The sequence below is a fragment of the Phoxinus phoxinus genome, assembly GCF_949152265.1.
Source record: "Phoxinus phoxinus genome assembly, chromosome: 7".
Classification (NCBI taxonomy): domain Eukaryota; kingdom Metazoa; phylum Chordata; class Actinopteri; order Cypriniformes; family Leuciscidae; genus Phoxinus; species Phoxinus phoxinus.
This window is the reverse complement of record NC_136882.1, coordinates 34,405,759-34,425,368: the sequence shown is the minus strand read 5'-3', so window position 1 is coordinate 34,425,368 and position 19,610 is coordinate 34,405,759. Positions and strand designations below refer to the sequence as shown.

General features: G+C 38.0%; 2 protein-coding genes across 3 annotated transcripts in view; both read right to left on the bottom strand.

The window, feature by feature from the left end:
- asb1 (ankyrin repeat and SOCS box containing 1) overlaps nt 1–19,610 on the bottom strand; it is a 279,018-nt gene that overhangs the window by 167,448 nt on the left and 91,960 nt on the right. The gene's annotated exons all lie outside the window — the stretch shown is intronic.
- adarb1b (adenosine deaminase RNA specific B1b) overlaps nt 1–19,610 on the bottom strand; it is a 146,582-nt gene that overhangs the window by 93,879 nt on the left and 33,093 nt on the right. For both annotated transcript variants that reach the window (XM_079619001.1, XM_079619002.1), the window contains exon 2: nt 6,316–6,397. The gene's annotated coding sequence lies outside the window, so the exon portion shown is untranslated. The remainder of the gene's footprint in view (nt 1–6,315; nt 6,398–19,610) is intronic.

The following is a 19,610-nucleotide window of genomic DNA, read 5'->3' as shown; positions in this document are numbered from 1 at the left end:
ATTCATCTTTACAGAGGTGAAGTATCCCTTTAATGTTTTATATCTTACACGTTTATAAATCCATTTTATACAGCATACAAAACAATCGTCCAGACAAGATGATCCCAACAATATTATCAAACTCCGTAAACAATAAATCAACTCTGGTTTCATTTTCAATACAATCAAAAACGTAGACGCAAGACGGCAAGTTGTATTTGAATGAAACGAGAGAGCGCGTCCGTTGTGATGCATGGATGTGCGCTGTGTTATAATGCGTTGCTATTGACGATGGGATTTGAACTTCCATAACCACACTGTTGCATTCTATAGTGGTCCGGCTGTTGATCCAAACTCATGGCTCTGATCCAGGTCTCGGATCGTTGGGAGTCTGGGCAAAACTTCCTCCAAAAGCTCTCAGATGAAAACAAGACGGCTCTTTTTGTAAAGCAGGGAGTAGATTTATAATAAGGTCTACAGGGAGCGACTATATTCATCTCTGATCAATAAACAGCCAGAGAACAGCTTAATAAGGTTTACAAAACTCAGACTTGAGCAAAAAAAGTTTGCTTTATCAGATGTGAAATGCATGGGATCGGGCCACAACATCGGATTAGAACCCACATTTCCTATACGAGCCAAGGCGAACATGTTAGACACTGCATTTATACAGAATCATGTGAAAGTTGTTATTGTGAAAGGTCATTGAAGATCCCTTACAGTCCAAGACTCCTCCTAGCTCTGAAGCAAGGCCTTATTATAGTAATGGATGACAGAAAGAAAGATCAAACCTGAAAGCACATATCTGCCTTCAGGGTTTCATTCCTTCTCTTGTGTTCTATAATACATGTAACAAGGAGAATGGATGTAATCTGTGAAAAACAGTAAGTAAGGGAGAAACCTGGAGTGGCAAGAGCAAAAGAAAACTGCAGACCACATTGTGGAACATCAAAGGTTTGAGATCTAAACAACAAAAACGAGAGCGGATTCAAAGACAACGTGAAGAAACATCGGGTGAACTAGAAGAAAATCCTAAACCAGTAAAGAAGACAAAACTGTTGGTGTTTGTTAACATTGATGCAGAATTTAACTTGGGTTTGGTTACTTGGTATTGGCTACTAAAGTGGCTCGCCCAACAGAGTAACTATCTCAAACTATCTTCTTTTTTTTTTTTTAATGCCCATTCTAAATAAAAAGTACTTGCAATTAGGGATGCACAACATTAAAATACTGGCCAATATTTAAAATGTAAAAAACAAACAAAAAACAAACAAATAAAAATACATTAAAATAAATGTAAAACATAAAAAAATGAATAAATAAAACAAAATAAACATTCATTTTGTGATATGCTTAATATTATTAGTTATTAGTGTTACTAAAATTTACTTTGAGTGCTAGATGATGGAAAAAGTAACTTTGTAAAATTATGTTAGTAAAATTAATGTAAAATTAGAGGTGTTTAAAATTTTATATTTAAAAATATAAAGTGTGTGTGTGTGTGTAAACATAACATACAACATGCATGTGTATATATATATATATATATATATATGTATAGATGTATGTGTGTGTGTGTGTGTGTGTGTGTGTGTGTGTGCGTAAACAACATACAACATGCATGTGTATGTATATATATAGATGTATATGTATATGTCTAGATGTATATGTATATGTCTAGATGTATATGTGTGTGTGTGTGTAAACATAACATACATGCGTATGTATATATGTATATGTCTAGGTGTGTGTGTGTGTGTGTGTGTGTGTGTGTGTGTGTGTGTGTGTGTATATATATATATATATATATATATATATATATATGAAATGCAGAAAATTGTATTTAAACTAAACAGACCAAAACACACCAAAAATGCAATATTGCTAATATACCAATATATTGTGCATCCTTATTCATGCAACTAATAACATAAGATGAAGTACATTGATGAATTACCATCTTAAAATGACTATATTGTGATAAATACTGTTGCTGTGATTTAAATCACTCATACGATTTTGGTTCCACCACCGACCTCCACCGTGGGACAGTGAGAACGAGACTGAAAAAGAGGTGAAATGGTTTCATTAATCTTATTTAGTGTTGGAGAGCGAATGCCCTTGATTAAGGATCTCTGCTCGTCTGCAGTCTCCTCTCTCGCATCACCTGTAGAGCAGGTGCTCATCTGCTCTCTCCGCCCCGCTGCTCCCATGAGCCCCCGCTGCAGTCTTAAAGCTGTCGTTTTGGAAGACAGTTAATTCCTCAAAGCAAATGAAAGAAACCTCGAAGGGCCCAGAATCACAGAATATCCCAGAGCCCAGGAACCCATGTCTTTAGATGGCTTACTTCTAAAACAAGAGGCGCTTTTCACCAGGGACATGCAAAGCCTCCAAGGTTTAGTTAAGCCGGCGCAACAAGCGACGAGACCATAGAAACAGCTCTCAAACAATGCAAGCTTTGAAAAGCCATTCCCATCAGCCTGAACGAACATGCTGATCTCCCTCAAATCTGACGGGCTTCTTGGTGTGATGCAGAGCGGATCCTAATAAAATCAGCTCGGGTTTTGACTTTGACAGAAGGGACGAAAACTCCCTGCTCTATTAATCTCCTTAAAATAGCACAGAAATGATGTAAGACCTGAGAGGACACAGTAAATGCTGAACCACTTTCAAGTGTGCTGCTAATGAAAAGAGTATTACGCTGGGTAAAAACATTGATTTCTTCATTTGAATAATCCGGTATTGACTCTTAACATCCCAAAATTGATCTTTTAATCCAAGCCTTTTAGTGGATGTGTGAAAATATTTGTGAAACATTAGTAGCATGCATCGAGTCTTAACTATTTTTAAGTGAATTTTCGGATATCACATAAAATAAACCCAAAAACGCTGAATGGAAACACCAAGATGAGCATACATTCTAGAAATACACATAAAAAAAAAACATGCGGTCAATTGAATTGGATCATTTTTTTATCCAATGTAAGACATGCGAATACACTACGACGGAAACACTTTTACAGAACAAATCCCTCGATGCGCAACAAAAAAAACTCACGTGACTTTGCCTCCACAGTGCATGTTATTGGACAACTGGACTAAACAACGGAGGCTCTAAAATGTTGGCTTGATCATTCTGAAATGCAAAATCTGTCATGAAAATAATCAGATATAATTACCTCCCGGAATTGACCGTTCGCAAAGACCCGCCCCCCTTAGTTACTGTTGCTATGTCCGACAAGCTACGTCGCTTTCACACACACACACACACACCATGTTTTCACACAGTGAAAAATACATCGCGGAGCAGAGAGGACACTGACAACAACACGCTGACCTACCAGGTTACTTTTGATATTAAACAGTCTCACCTTTCAAATTTGGTCATTTTTAAGAAGAAATTTAAACAATAAATACTGTTTTGTGGCTCTTTAATGTGTCGAGACAGATCGCTGTAGAGCCTCAGTTAAAGCTGCTCATGAACCGATCATCTCTTCCTTCTAGTTCATTTATAGCATCAAATAAACATGAATGAACATAAGAAGGAATGTTGTTTTAACCGTGGAAAGGCGTCAGTACACTCCGTTTTTCAAGTTCAAATCCTCCCATGTTAATCTACTAACTCTCCTGACTGCTTTGTCGGACAAAATGGCGGATGGCGAAGTATGATTGATCAGATCACCTGTCAATCAAGCTCCCTGCGAAGGGTCAATTGTCACACACGATAATGTTCCCAAACTCCAGGCATCCGGACGCAAGAGAACACTTGCACTGAGGTGCAAATCAATTACGATGTACAAAAATGAGCCACGGTCACTTCACCTGACTTCCTTTTTTTATTACAGATATTTGTGCGCCACTTTTCCAGGAAGTTTTCCAGGAAATGGATGGAAACGCTGCTTTATTAGAAGTTAAATTCTCAACTTTGTATGGAAACACGGCTACAGGTGAATCAGTTTTACAGGATTGTGCCCACTATAAAATGTCATGATCATTGGCCCATCTCATTGAAAATGAATTGAGTCCTAGCTGGTAACTTCTTCCAGGCAGCTTTTTAATATGCTTCCTACTCCAAATCTGGAAGTATGCTGTCATCTGTGTCATTATATAAGCTTTGTGCAGTAACCTGTAACAGCCGAAATTAAATGCAAATGTGGTGGAAGTGCATCAACAGCGAGCGATCAAGCAACGATAAAATAACTCAAACAAGCCTATTGACGGTGCAACTGAATAATTAATCTACATACTGTACAAATATGAAATTAATCAGTAAATCAGTGTTGTTCGTCAACCTTAAAGTGTATACGCTCGGACTGGTAACTGGCGTCAATAACAGAACTTGACACGCGTCATTAGAGCTGAAAAGTGAGAGGTAAATGAATCCAGGCCCATGTAATTTCATCTCTGAGGCTGCCGTATGTCTCTGCTGGCAAGTCATGGAAACCCAGCACAAAAGGCTATATTCATACCTCCTTTGTTAAATAAATTAATACAACTCTTTAATTCTTAAAAAGATGAGTCATATTACCATGAGAAATAAATGCAATTTTCCATTGCTCATCCACAATTTAAAATCAGAGAACCTACTCGGACTGGGTGATGTATTTGAAACATCACATATAAAAGAATAAAATGTAGCCCTTTAAATGGCTTTTTTCCCCAAAAGGAAAAATCATCATTTCAACCAATTAGAAATAAAAAATAAATAAATAGTAAAAACCAGTAAAAAAAAGAAAAGAAAGACAGTACATTTTTTTACTTTCACTAACTGAAAAGAATGATTAAAAAAAAACATTTCAAACAAATGCTGTTCTTTTGAACTTTCTAGTCAAAGAAACCTGAGGAAAAACGTGCTATGGTTTCAGAAAAATATTAAGCAGCACAGCACTTTCAACATTATAATAAGAAAAAGCGTTTCTTGAGCACCAAATCATATTTGAATTATTTCTGAAGGATCATGTGACACTGAAGACTGGAGTAATGATGCCGAAAATTCAGCTTTGATCACAGGAATAAATAAATGTATAATTGTATTCAAACAGAAAAAAGTTATTTTAAATTATAATAATATTTCACAATATTACTGCTTTTCCTGTATTTTTTGATCAAATAAATGCAGCCTTAATGAGCAGAGGAGACATCTTTCAAAAAGATGATCAAGCCCAAACTCAATAGTAGTGCTTGTATGTCTATTTAATTATGAAAACTAGGCATAGACATCAAGTCACGATGCCAAGTATTCATGAATTATATTTTAAAAAACAGAAGGTTTCACAGAAATGAATAAAACCTGCCAAATTGACGTTTTTGCAGCTGAGGTCAACAGACATTAAAACATCTAAACAGGCTCACACTTGCGAGTCACAAGACGAGGATGGATTGTGACAACGGACAAAAACAGAATGCATTAAAATCACTGCGATTGTCAGAATATCGATATATCGCCCTCGAAGAAACCCTACACATCAAGGTGCGTGCACACTACAAGCGACTTTGTCGCTGCAGGTCGCCAGTGGCTGGCGGTGAGGTCGCTAGTGGGCGTTCCCACTACTGGTTGCCTAGTAATGTTTGTGAGTGACATTCTCTATGGTGACATTCACAGATGTTTCTCCATGTTGTAGACAACAAATCCGTTTTCTTGCCACTACAAACAAACATTTTGGAAGGAAAATTCGAAATATAAATGGAATCAGTTCATAACATGCATAATATTAAAGGTGAACGAGAAACTGTGAGTGCTTTTTGCCATCGCGGCTATTTAACTGCAGCAAACGGGCAAATACCGGTCTATATGGGTCCATGAAACTAATCCGGCTCTGAGTCAGTACTGTGAACACCACTGTATGTACACGGAGATATATCACAACTTATAGGACAGTTTCTGACTGCTAAAATAAGCCGTGAACAATAAGTTCAACTTGCCTCTGTCAGAGAGTGACGGATGATCACGCGCTCCACTGACTTCACTCCTATTGGTTGTCGCTCTCGAAAGTCGCTCTTCATTTGCATAAAGATAAACACATCTCAACTTTGTCGCGTCGCCAGACACGCCCCATCAGGTCGCCAACGGCCGCGATCGCGCGTGTCGCCGGAAAACGGCCGCTCCCCATTGAAATGAATGGTAACGTGTCGCTTTGACGCTTGTAGTGTGTACACACCTTCAGGCACAAAGCATCGATATATCGCCCTCGAAGAAACCCTACACATCAGGCACAAAGTAAAAGTTTGTTTTGCACAAGATTTAATAATTTGCTACATCCTACCAGCATCGTTCCACCTTTCCTTCTTTACGTGAGCAATCTCTGTGTGAGTGTGTTTCACTGCAGATTCACTTACCCACTGTTATAAAGCAGCGGATGGTGCTCCGATGTCTCACAGCCTTGAACAAGCTCTTCCTGTTGTCAGTCTCCACTTCTTCCTGGAACAAAAAGGAGAATAAAACATCAGACCAGAGCTAAAGCGGCTCTCGCGATCCCGATGATAAACTATTCAAATAAGAGCAAATCTCAACAGAGGACTCGGTGAGAGAAATGAACACCATAAATGGAGAAATTCCCCCAAACACAGAAGTCAAGATTTTATACTTCATCATTTACACTTAACAATCACTGTTTAAACACCTCTCTGCTTCCACATACAACCCGGGAAGCTGCAATAAGCTTCAGAAATCAAGACAGACTGTATATACACATTACACACCCATATATTAACTACCAGTCAAAAGTTAGGAAGAATGTCTCTTTTGCTCACCAAGGCTTCATTTATTATAACATTAAAAATGCAGTAGAAATAATACAATTTAAATGAACCGTTTTCAAAGATACTGTAATATAATCTAGAAAATGGCTAACAGAAACAGTTGCCATCTTTCAAGTGGCATTAACTAGGGTGTGTTTTTGAACATTTTCTCTCACTGAAGTCATTGCAGAAATGTCAAGGTCGAGTTCCTGGCAGTGGACTTGTTAGCATGAGATGCCAACGAAGCAGCCATGAGGGTTCCAGACTGTGGCTCATAGTGAAAATTGGCTTACCCCTCATCATCTGCGGTGTAAAGAAAAGCTGTCAAAAGAGAGACTACCCCTCTTTGTTATCATAAATACAGCCCTGAGAGCTAAGGAAAGAAAACTCAATAGAGGTTTCAAAATAGATGACAACACGGCCACCCTGAAATGGAGGTCTAAAAATAGGAAGCATATCCTGCCAAAGGAGAGTGACAACATAGTTCAATTAGGCGGCTCAGGAAAGACAAAGGCCGATGTATAGATACTGAAAACATACATCCTTTCACAAACATAACATCCATCTGATATCTTTCATTACCGGCTTTTTTCACTGGCGGATGACCAAAAAAAAGGTTTGTGGAAGTGTGAGGTGAATAGCAAGATGGTCTTATTTTCTGCCTCAATGCAACATAGCAAAGCTAAACTTGATGGCTTGGTTTTCTACAACTTTTTTCCAACTTTTTGTGAAAACGTCAATGTCCAGGCTGGTTGAAACCAAGAGAAGGAAAGCATTTGTTTAGCAGCTGACATGGATTGCTGCTGAAATACTTGTCAGCAAGTGAATAATAGATGCGTTTTGAGAGTCCGAGAGCAGAAAACAAAGGCTGGATCGGGTTATGGGCAGTACCTGTTCTGGGGTGTTCAGGTGGAAGAAAGAAACAATGTGTAGGCAGGAGGCCAAGAGTTCAGTCAGGATCTGGGTAAGGTTACGCATGGGAATCAGGTTAGAGGTTATTCCTCAAGGAACAGTTACAGTACAGATTAAGAGAAAGAATAAGAGATAGAGTGCCAAAACAAAGGACGAAAAAAGACAAGATCTTGCAGAGATCACAAATATAGATCAGCTACAAATATTACATACAAAAAAAAAAGAGTGAATTATTTGACTGTATTTAATATTTGTTGTACAGTTGTTTTTTACACTGATGTCTTTCAGAATTAAATTAGCTCAACTCTCAAGTTCAGTGCGATAATTTCTAAAAAGTCATCAATATTTTTCAGCTTATGGACAGATAAATTCAACCACATTACAGACAGACAGACAGACAGACAGACAGACAGACAGACAGACAGACAGACAGACAGACAGACAGACAGACAAAACGACAGACGAAAGACAGATAGATAAAACGACAGACAGATAGATAAAACGACAGACAGACAGATAGATAAAACGACAGACAGACTGATCAAACGGAAGACAGACAGATAGAACGACAGACCGACAGATAAAACGAGACAGAACGACAGACTGATCAAACGGAAGACAGATAGATAAAACGACAGACAAATAAAACGACAGACAGACAGATAAAACGACAGACAGATAGATAAAACGACAGACAGACTGATCAAACGGAAGACAGATAGATAGAACGACAGACAGACAGACAGAGACAGAAATATAGATGGATAAAATAGGATAGACAGATAGATGAAATGACAGCGATAAAATACGCCAGACAGACAGATAGATAAAACGGCCAACATACAGACAGAAATATAGATAGATAAAATGATGGACAGACAGACAGATGAAATGACAGATAGATAAAATGACGACAGACAGAGAGATCGATAAAACGACAGAGACAGAAAGAAATATAAATAGATAAAATGATGGACGGACAGATAGATAAAATGACGACAGACAGAGAGAGATCGATAAAACAATAGAGATAGACAGATATATAAAACGGCCGGCCGACAGACAGAGAGATAGATAAAACGACAGAGAAAGACGGACAGAAATATAAATGGATAAAATGATGGACAGACAAATAGATGAAATGACAGATAGATAAAATGACGACAGACAGAGAGATAGATAAAACGACAGAGACAGAAATATAAATAGATAAAATGATGGATGGACAGATAGATGAAATGACAGATAGATAAAATGACAACAGAAATATAGATAGATAAAACGACAGACAGACAGACAGAAATATAGATAGATAAAATGACGGACGGACAGATAGATAGATAAAACGACCGACAGACAGACAAAACAATAGAGACAGTCAGATATATAAAACGACAGAGACAGACATATAGATAAAACAACAGACAGAAATATAGATAGATAAAATGACGGACAGACCGATAGATGAAATGACAGACAGAGAGACAGACAAAACGATAGAGACAGACAGATAGAAAGAGAGACAGATAAACAGATAGAAACAGACTCAACTCCACTGCAGCAGTAGATGAATACCAGACACTTTAGTCTGAGTCTCTACCGTTAACATCCCTCTTCAGACATTTGACCGCAGTAACCGTGATCACTGACTGTGGTCGGCACTGACACTCGGTTCACCCGTGTGGTCAGTCTGCCCTTAAAGCCACAGCGTCTGCCATTCACATCAGCTCAACAAAATGTGCTTTTGTCCTGAAATACTCTGTAAGCTTCATAAAAAATAAACAGGCATTTTCTGGACACATACAAAGTCCATTTCTATAAAAAAATGAATTGCTTATAGCATTCACTGAATCAGCAAATTCTCTGGTGTTACACAGGAATGCATGAGATTGTGTAATTTAGTTCCCGCCTGACAGAATAAATATCCGATAATATAAATAACCCTGTAGTCAAAATGCACTCTCAGCGCTGCAGCCGCTTTAAAAATTCAGCTTTCCCAGAAATAATAATGAAATAAGTGCTACCAAAAGCCCAGATGTGATCTATGGGTGTGCTGGTGTGATTTCCAGCCCCTTCTTATTAAAACGACAGCAAATTAAACTCTAGCCACACAGAGAAAAAAAAGGGTCAATGTCAGTCAATTAGCTTATCAACCCAACAGGCATCAATTGTGTGATGCATTTCAGGAGGTAAAATATTAGGGATGTCAGTACGGCTTTGTAGAGAGGACAGAATTAAGACATTACAGGCCTAATGAGTCCTAAACCGGCGAAGACAAGCAGCCGACTCAGCAGAAACTGCAGTCGGCTGAAACACAGCGCGCCGTCGCCTCTGCATACTAAAGCAGCCCACACAATTACTGCACTCTCTCATGTGGCACTGTGAAAAGATCACCATCAAAATCCTCATTAAACACACACACTGTTGATCATTTGCATTTAAACAACTTTACTTTGCCTCGATCTGCTAATTATCTATTTAAAAAGGTACAGCGACCCAAAAACACTCCCCAAAAATTACTCGCCCAAAACCAAATGACTCTCTTACAAGTCGAGATGAAGTAAAATGTCAGTAACGTCCAACGAGTAAAACTTATTTGGATTTTGTTTCTTTTTGATGATGTTCTCAAACCAGTTCTGAATGATTCTTTCATAAATCACGCTAATGTGATTCACAGACTCAATGATTTGTCAATGAAGGCTTAAAATTTGGTCTGTTTGTAACAAAGTTACTGTATGTGTTCATAAGACTTGAAATATGAACAATTTGAATTATACTTTTGATAATTTAGCATATTTTGTGTTGCTTGAAAAATAAGTCATACAAACTATTTTAATAATACTTTATCTTTTTTCATATTTTTATTCCTTTAAACAGATCATACGAACTATTTACATAGTACTTTGATACCTTTTGCATATTTTTTATTTGAAAGCTAAAAACCCAATTCACTGTAATTGGGAGAATTGGTTTAACCCTTTAAGGTAACAACTATTCATCAGTTTCAAAGCACCTAATGCTGGGTTTAGACTGCACAATATTTTTGTGTGTTACAATAATGTCACTGTGTTATGCGATTTTAAATCATAAAATGATTGTGTCATGGACAAGAAGCAGGTCAGACTACACGTTATTTCCCGACCAATCACCACTTGCTATCTTTAATGACGTGTGTGATGTCATTGAGAAGGTGGAACTACCGACTTGCGGTTACAAGAGTGCAAACAAACAATGGCTACCGAAGCAGCATGTTAGCTTAATGCTAATTCCAGTTCTCAACAGGTTGCTGATACAACTCGGCTATCATTCGTCAGCAATGATCTTTTTTTAACTCTGTCCTGGCAGTCCTTCGAGGAAACCAATGCAGGCGTATTGTTGCCATAGCTCCACAAAACTTTTCTCCAATGCATAATTCCACCTAGCAGCAGCAACACCATCGTCTCTTTCGTTTCGCCATTTTTGAAAGCAGTGTACGGAAGAGCTTCTGTGCTCCTATTGGTCAACGTCACCGATGTGACAGAACCCATTGTAAAGTACAGAAACAATTAAACGTTAGTCTATCTGCCAGGATGTTGTGAATCATTGCAGACAGGCCGTCAGTTGTCATCCACTATGACACACTTTCTACGAGATAAAACGATCGTTTCTTGCAACTCGACGCCCATTGTCATTTACGAATCACCACGACACCCTACGTCAAACAGATTGTGCCAAAACCGGGCTGATATCGTGTAGTCTGAACCCGGCATGAGACCTGAAAAAAAATCTGATATTTTCTCCGTAGCATCCCTCAAACAAGTCGGCACTGCTCCCGCTGGAAAAACTGTGGTGTCACCAAATCAATGGCCATCTCTCAAGTGACCTTATTAATATCATCCAAACATGATTTATTATTTATTGCAGCTGAATGTCTACAAGGGTCCATGGTCTGTCTTGATGGATATCTGTGCGACAGGAACCCATTATTCCCAGCATGTCATATTGAATTCTGCAGGAGTGCACTCAATTTTCCCTGAGCCGCAGGCCCGGGGCCAGGGGGCCAGTTTAGGCTGGGCAAGGGGAAATCTGACAGGATCTCGCTCTGTCAAAACTACATTTCAGTCAGACGGAGACGGCCCCTCTGCATGCCGCTAATGGATTGCTCTTTTTCTTTTTTCCACCCTGATGGAATTGAGAATCGATGACATCATGGCTGCGGGGACAACGGCTCTGGATTCAATGAGCGTTGATGACTGTTTGAGAAGCATCAAGCCTTTGATCCGTGCCTGAACCTCCAGTAATGAGGAAGATCAATTTTGATTGTTGTAGTAGATGAACTATGGGTCTGAGGGCAATTTCATATTCATGCCGAGGCGGCCGTTTGTGGCGTCTAATTGAGCATGGGCTTGATTAAAATTCATCTCGCTCCATGCGGTCTCTATTTTGGGGAGGTTCGAGTAACAGCTCCGTCGCCCAAATTGGCTCAGGCGAAAAGTTTGAAACCGTTGATCAGCAGGGGGAGCGATAATGTACCAGCGAGAATGGGCTATCTTGAAAAAAAAAAAAAAAGATTTGACAAGCTTCACATTGAAGATACATCACTCTTTTAACAAGGTTTAACATGACAATGTCATTAAAGGGACCTGAAGGGATTTATTAAAAAGAAACATGCTAAAATGTGTAAGTACGAGTATTTCCCACAGAATGTGAGGCGAAGTGGTGAGATTTGGATTGGATTGTCATGTTGAGGCAATGAGGGTGGTGTAAAAGGAGATGTTTATTTCTGAATACAGAAAACTTAAACTGAGGTGCTTCCAGATGGAAGGAGATTGTGTTGCATTGAGGCTTAAAGCTTACAGGAATAGTTCACCCAAAAATAGTCACCCTCAAGCCATTCTATGTGTGTATGACTGTGTTTGTTTCTTTATTTTAGAAGGACAACACATTAAATCAACATTTCTGTAAATGTGCCAGTGTTAGCCATCTGGCTAATTTTAATCTTTCAACCCAACATAATCTGAGAAATATTAAATAATATCCTGGCTCTTTCCAGCTTTGTAATGGCATTGAATAGTGTCTGAGATTTTGAAGCTCCAAAAAGTTCCTCAATCCATCATAAAAAGTAAACCATACCACTTGAGTGGGTTAATAAATGCCTTCTGAAGTGAAGCTATGGGTTTTTGTAAGAAAAAATATCCATATTTAAAACTTTATAAACTATAAATCTTAAAAAAAGGTTAACATAAGGTTAAAACGGTTAAATAAGTAAATAAAATAAAACAAAGAAATAAACCATAAATAAATATAAATAACCACATTAAAGTAAACAATAAATAAATAAACAAAGAAGCACACTGAGGTACAAAAAGAAATCGGTCAGCTCCCTGCCCAGGACTCTTGACATCAGTTAGCCAGTGTCTCATTCCAAAAGGCTTCCCATTTGCAGACAACAGGCCAGTAAGCATCCAACTGTGAAATGGAAACGACTGAAAAGAAACACTGGCGTTTTGTTTGAATATGACGGATTACTCTCTTTAAGGGAAAAAAAAAAGATGGCAGAGGAATAGAGGAGGTTCTTCTATGGTTCTTTTGCTCGATAACGTGCAATTACGTTAAGCATGGCATTTTGAATGAACCCTACCAAGACAGGCAGTCAGTCTTAATCCCTCCTTTCATAGTGGCTGAAAATTACATATTGCTAAGGATCCGTTACATTATGAAAACATTACAAGCAATTCTAGTGAATTATCTATAATGACCCACAATGCAGTGGGTTTCAAATGAGCCATTTAAAAAGGCTAGCCTATGGAAAATTCAAACATAGGCACAATAATGTTTACGCCTACTTTGTCAAACAATAAAGGCAACTATCAAAACAATAATGTCATAAAATACTTGGTTTATTTATTTATTGATTTAATGCTGTTATGTAGAACATGTAAAAAGTGGCAAACATTAAGCTGCTACTAACACATTTCAAATAAGCCTTTTTATTAACGACTAAGACTAATTCAAATTTGGTCAACTATTAAGTGCAGCCATATCAATTATTTCATAAAAATATTTATAATAAACAACTACTAAATAAGTAATTAAAAGTAAAATACTAGGAAAAAACAACAAAAAACTTGATAGTAAAGCTAAGCATTAATGTATCGGATTGATACTTGTTTGAAATGACGCCACACTTCAATATGCAACGAGCGTCAGTTGAAGAGCGCTTAAGATATCCGAAAATGCACCACAACACTGAGATTCATTGACATTTTGGCCAGAAGTCATTAAATTTTCGTAGCTTTATGCAAATTAGACGGTGATACAATAATAACACCTATTTAGGCTATTTAATCACTGTCAGTGTCAGAGACAAAAAAGAGGTCATGGGCTTTCTAACTTACACCAGTGACTCAACACAACAGAAATGCTCACAAACTCATTACTTCAAACCACCTGAATGAGAAATAGGTCGTATTTACATGTGAGAGATTATTACATCTCTTCCATTGAGAGGCCATCATTAGCAACCTGCAACTCTGTTGATTCTCCGGCCCGGGGCTTGACTGCAATGTTAAGGCTAGTGTGCTCACGGAGACCCTTCGGGCAGTCCCAATGATGGTCATTACTGCAGTCTCGCTGTCCAGGCAGCGCTTCCCATCCAGTGCCATCAGCCGATACGATGAATTCAGGGTGTAATCTGGTAGCCTTCACCACTGAACGGCCAAAATCCAACACAGAAGCAGGATCGATTGGGTCCAGTTTTGTAAATGGATTGCAGAGGTGTGCTGTCGGTGTTGATAGCGTGTGCAGTGCTGCAAACAACAGCCCACCCCCCTCTCACACGCCGCTTCACTTATGTTGCATCCTGGGCGCCTGAAGGAATATTTGCTTTTTCAGCATGGCACGTCTTAGAATAAATGAAAAGCATCGGCGTAATCTGGAGCTGATCTACCGACGCACTGGGAGTGCAGGCAACAGACGTGACTACGGAGATGATCTGGATCCTCTCAGTCCCGTATTCCACATGGATCCGCTCTGTGCAGTCTACAGGCGCTCACATGGAGGTCATGTTTACAGCAAACAGTTGGAAGAGCAAAAAAAAAAAACTTGTCCTGCACTGATTTAGTTCGATCGATAGAAAGGACAAACGAAAGAACTAAAAAATAAAAAGTGAAATACGAAAGGAAAGAAAAAAAAACTATGGCTGCTTCCTTATAGTCGAAACAAGAACCACAGGAATTGGTGAAGTCACGCAGCGACTTATCGCTGACATTGTTGTATTATGTCGGTCAGAAAAGCAGAAAAGTGTGGGAACATTTCGAGGGTAAAGAATAACCACAAATAAGTGACGTGCGACCTTAAACATTATTTATTTATTTAACTGTATTGTTTCAGTTGCTGTTATTTAAAAAAATGCTGGATTGTTTCAACCCAAATTTGGGTCACATATGGACAAACCCAAACGTTGGGTTAAAAATGTAATTTAAAAATTTAACCCAACGGCTGGGTTTGTCCATATTTGATGGGTTGAAACAACCCAGCATTTTTTTAGAGTGTAGGCTATAATGTATATTTATTTTGGTTTTGTTCTGACCTCTGAGAAAATTTGATTTCAATTCAATGTTTAGGCAATTTTATCGCTTGTTTTTTCATTTCATTTAATTTCATTTATTTTACAGGAAAATTTAAAAGCAACCATTTAGTTACAATAAACGGGCCTGACTCAGTTTAAAAACTGATTTACAGCAGGTTCCTGTTCTGCAGCAACATAGAACAATGATCACAATCACAATTTTGGCACATTTATACGGGACATTATTATTGACCAGACAGATATAAACAAATAAAACATTAAATATGAAAAAACAAGACTAAAAACAATACATCTGGCTTCTTCTTGGCCTGTGCTTTGATCGGGAGATTCAGTACTCTTTCAGAAGACGTGTAATAGCGCCCCCTACCGTATTACAGTGAAAACACGGAATGCCAGAATTTTTCATCAATGGCGGGGAAGCGTTGTCTAATAAATGACTAAAATGTCCATCATATGGCGAAGAAAGAGTTAAACAGATAGCTTGAACCAAATCACTGAAATTAACTGAATGAAATGACCAACTCTAACATTTTTAACTACAGAAGCTAAAAGCCAGGGACACTTATTTAAACTAAATGTAAACTAACCCATGAAACAAGTAAAGACTGACAAACTAGTCCAATTACACGCACAATGTGGTTTCATTTTCCGTTGCAAATATTCAATATAATTGCCATATCCTACTTTGAAGCATCCATCATTGTTATCATGTCACTGACTATGATCATATTTAAGGGAAAGAAATAAGATCCATGGGAAACAGCGACAGCTCGTTCAAGACAGACCCTGCCCTCCCCGTGCCCAGAAAGTCCATCATCCCACCACAATCCACAGCTAAAGACGTCAGTGCTGCCGGCAGCCAGCAATCTGCTCAAAACCAGGACAGTGCTCCGTTTCCCCATCCCCCTTCAGGATGCAAAGAGGAGCGATCCTTAATGCAGAGAACCACGGCCTGTTACTATATCCACATCCATTTCCCGTCAGGGATTACGTCTGTAACACGTCAGGCAGGACAGCCATTAAAGGCAACTTCTTCCATAATGACCCACAAATGGAGACGGGCGGCCATGACACTTATGGAGGCCTCTATACTCAACTGTGAAGCATGGAAAAGGAAGAGGATGAGACAGGCACTATCTTTCCCGCCACTGTGCACTGTAATGAACGAACGGAGGCCGTGACTCCTATTTTAAGGTCAGGAGGACAGAGCTTGGGAAAATTAAACTTCTGATGAACCCATCAAAACCTCAACGACTTTCTTTACTCGCTGTAATTTGAGTGTCTGAGGATGTATATAAATATCTTCTGGTCCCGTCTATGAGACTAGACAGCAAACCAGACAGCTGAAAAACATTTGAGAGAGTGAATGGGCAATACAGAATTACAGGTCTATATTACTCTTTAATCCATGTATATGTTAGTTATTTATAATACATATTTTATTTATTTTTATGTACACACATGTTATATACAATAAATATATATATATATGCAAAATTTGTGTTTTAATATATTTAATAGGGCTGTCAAAAGATTAATCGCATACAAAATAAAAGTTTTTGTTTACATAATATATGTGTGTGTACTGTGTATAGTTATATATATATATATATATATATAAATAAAAACACACACAATCATGTATATATTTAAGAAAAAAATGGTTGTATTTATATATAAAATATTTATAGATAATATAAATTATATAAATGCAAATATGCAAATATATACATGAATGTGTGTGTATTTATACATAATTATACACAGTACACACATATATTATGTAAACACAAACTTTTATTTTGGATGCGATTCATCTTTTGACAGCCCTTATATTTAAACAAAATAGTACATAATATTAAATAATATCAGTCAACCATTTTGTTTAAAAAAAAAAAAAATGTTTTAATCATTCTACCATTCAAATGTTTGGGGTTAGTAAGAATTAGTTTTTTTTTATTAATACTTTTATTCTGAAAGGATGCATTACATTGATCAAAGGTAACAACAAAAAAATGTCCCTGTTACTTTTGATCAGTTTCTGTTTTAAATAAATGCAGGTCTTTTGAACTTTCTATTCATCAAAGCATCCTGAATTTGTTTTTTATCAGTCAGTTACACAAAAATATTACGCAGCACAACTGTTTTCAACATTGACAATAATAGGAAATGTTTCTTGAGCAGCAAATCGGCATATTAATTCTGAAGGATTGTGTGATGCTAAAAACTGGAGTAATAATATAGAAAATGTAGCTTTGTACATCACAGGAATAAATTACATTTTAATATATATATTTTTTATAAAAAATGTATATATATTGTTCATATTTATTTCAAATATAATTTTTCAGAAGAATTGTTTATTCCATTCATTATGGCAAGTCTTCATTGAACATCGGTGTCTTTGAACATCAGAGTGCTTTTATAAAACTGAACAGCAATGAGCCACTCGAGGCCCTGCGTTACGGTCTTTTTACCACGGCTCTCGTGGCTTATTGCTTTACTTTATCAGTCCACGACGGCAGAACTTAATTCCATCGACTTGGCCGAGTGAAAACCATCCCCAGTCGTACTAAAGTAAAGCCAGATGAAAGACGGTATATTAAACGACTTTGGGTCCAGTCCACCGCGCTCGGTCTCCTTCAAACGGCACGGAGCGTCTATTGAGCCTCCACCTGTGAGCCATTCAACAGACAAAATCTCTCGGAGATGTCAATATGCTGTATTGATCTCAATAAAACATGAAATTAAATATTGACTGACTGCTCTCTTCCAGCGCCGCGGCAGAAATAGCTAATGCAGTGTCCTGAAAAATGCAGGCCAAAGCTCACAAAAGCCTGATTGTTCTTTGGAAACATTTGCACTTCGCATTTCTGGATTCGCATGCCAAGCGGTTTCGCTTGAATAAACACATATGATTTTCATTCAGGATTAATTATAGAGTGGTAGCGCGTTTTAACCTATTGAAAGCGGCATAAATGGGTGACATATAGTTGGCTTCAGAAGCCACACACACACACACACACACACTTAACCCTGGAGTTGCGCTTTTCCTGACATGGAACGCTGCATTTGCCGAAGCATTTCACCCTGTGACAGCTTCCCTCCCCCAATCCCAGAGGATAAATACACTTCATATGGACAGAGGAAAAAAGCTGAATGAGAAACTGATGAGTGTCCGAGAGAGGGAGAGAAGAAGAAGTGGAAGAGAAGATAAAGATGACAGGGCAGTAAGGTTTTTTTTTTGTGTGTGCTAGCCCCGTCGGGGCCTGTAGTCCAGATTTGCATTGGCCATGCAGCATGTCAGCATTCTTGTCATTTGAAAAAAATAAAAAAATAACAAAAAAAATCCCATATATCAGACCTTGCACATTTACCAAATAAATATAGGTTGACCATGCAATCAGTTACCTAGAAGAATTTAGCACTGCAGGAGGTGTTTTATATTAAAGAGTGTCATTAAAAGCGCATTAAGAAAGATACACTGTTCCCCAGGCGTATTTCTGTGCACACACTGCGAGACGGAGCTGAACGCGAATAAGCAAAGTATAGCCTAAATAATCTACACACAAATGTCAAAATGCCATTTTGGTAAGTATCCTTGTAACAGTCGGTTATGTCTTAAGTGAATGTACACAGTTGAGATAGAAAATGCGTGTAAAAGTATGGTGGATCCGTGAATTCGGTCTTAAATGACTGCTTCAGTTTGGGTCATTAATGTTAATCAAACAACAAAAGACAAAGATGTCTTTTTTTATTGCCGACTTGTCCTCTGTATTTGTAATGTTCTGTAAAAAAAAAAAAAAAAAAAAAAACAGTCCAAACACTTATCACAAGGTACAGGCATGAAAGCCTGTCATCCACCATTTTAATTTGACCGCGAAAGATTTTGTAAGGTTTCCCGTGTTCACAGTTGGGTTGTTTGTGAAAGGAACACTCTTGGTCACATCACAGCACCCCACACACTACAGGAACAAAAACATTATAGGAATTTTTTATTTATTCATCATCATGTTGTTTGTGTCTCTCACATTGTGAAAATCTGACAAGTTTTTAAAACTCTTTTAGTGTGGGCCAGCCTTAAGTTTGCGAGGCATAGAAAAGCACACACAAGATCAAGATGTAGCGGCAATAGAGCAACGGTTCAACAGGGCAAGTGACAGGCCTGAAACTCTCTCTCATCCTTCATTACCTCGACACAGACGTGACCTTGAGGAAACGCTGGCGTTTATTCATACAGTGTGCAATCCCTCGTCAGAGCAGAGCCATGATATAATTCACCGTGACTGATAACATGCCAGTCAGCAGTGTACAACTATCACTCATGTACATACACCATGATCAAATACAACACTAATTCAATGAGTGGCACTTTTTTTTTTTTAAGTAATGCTTGATATTAATACAGAAA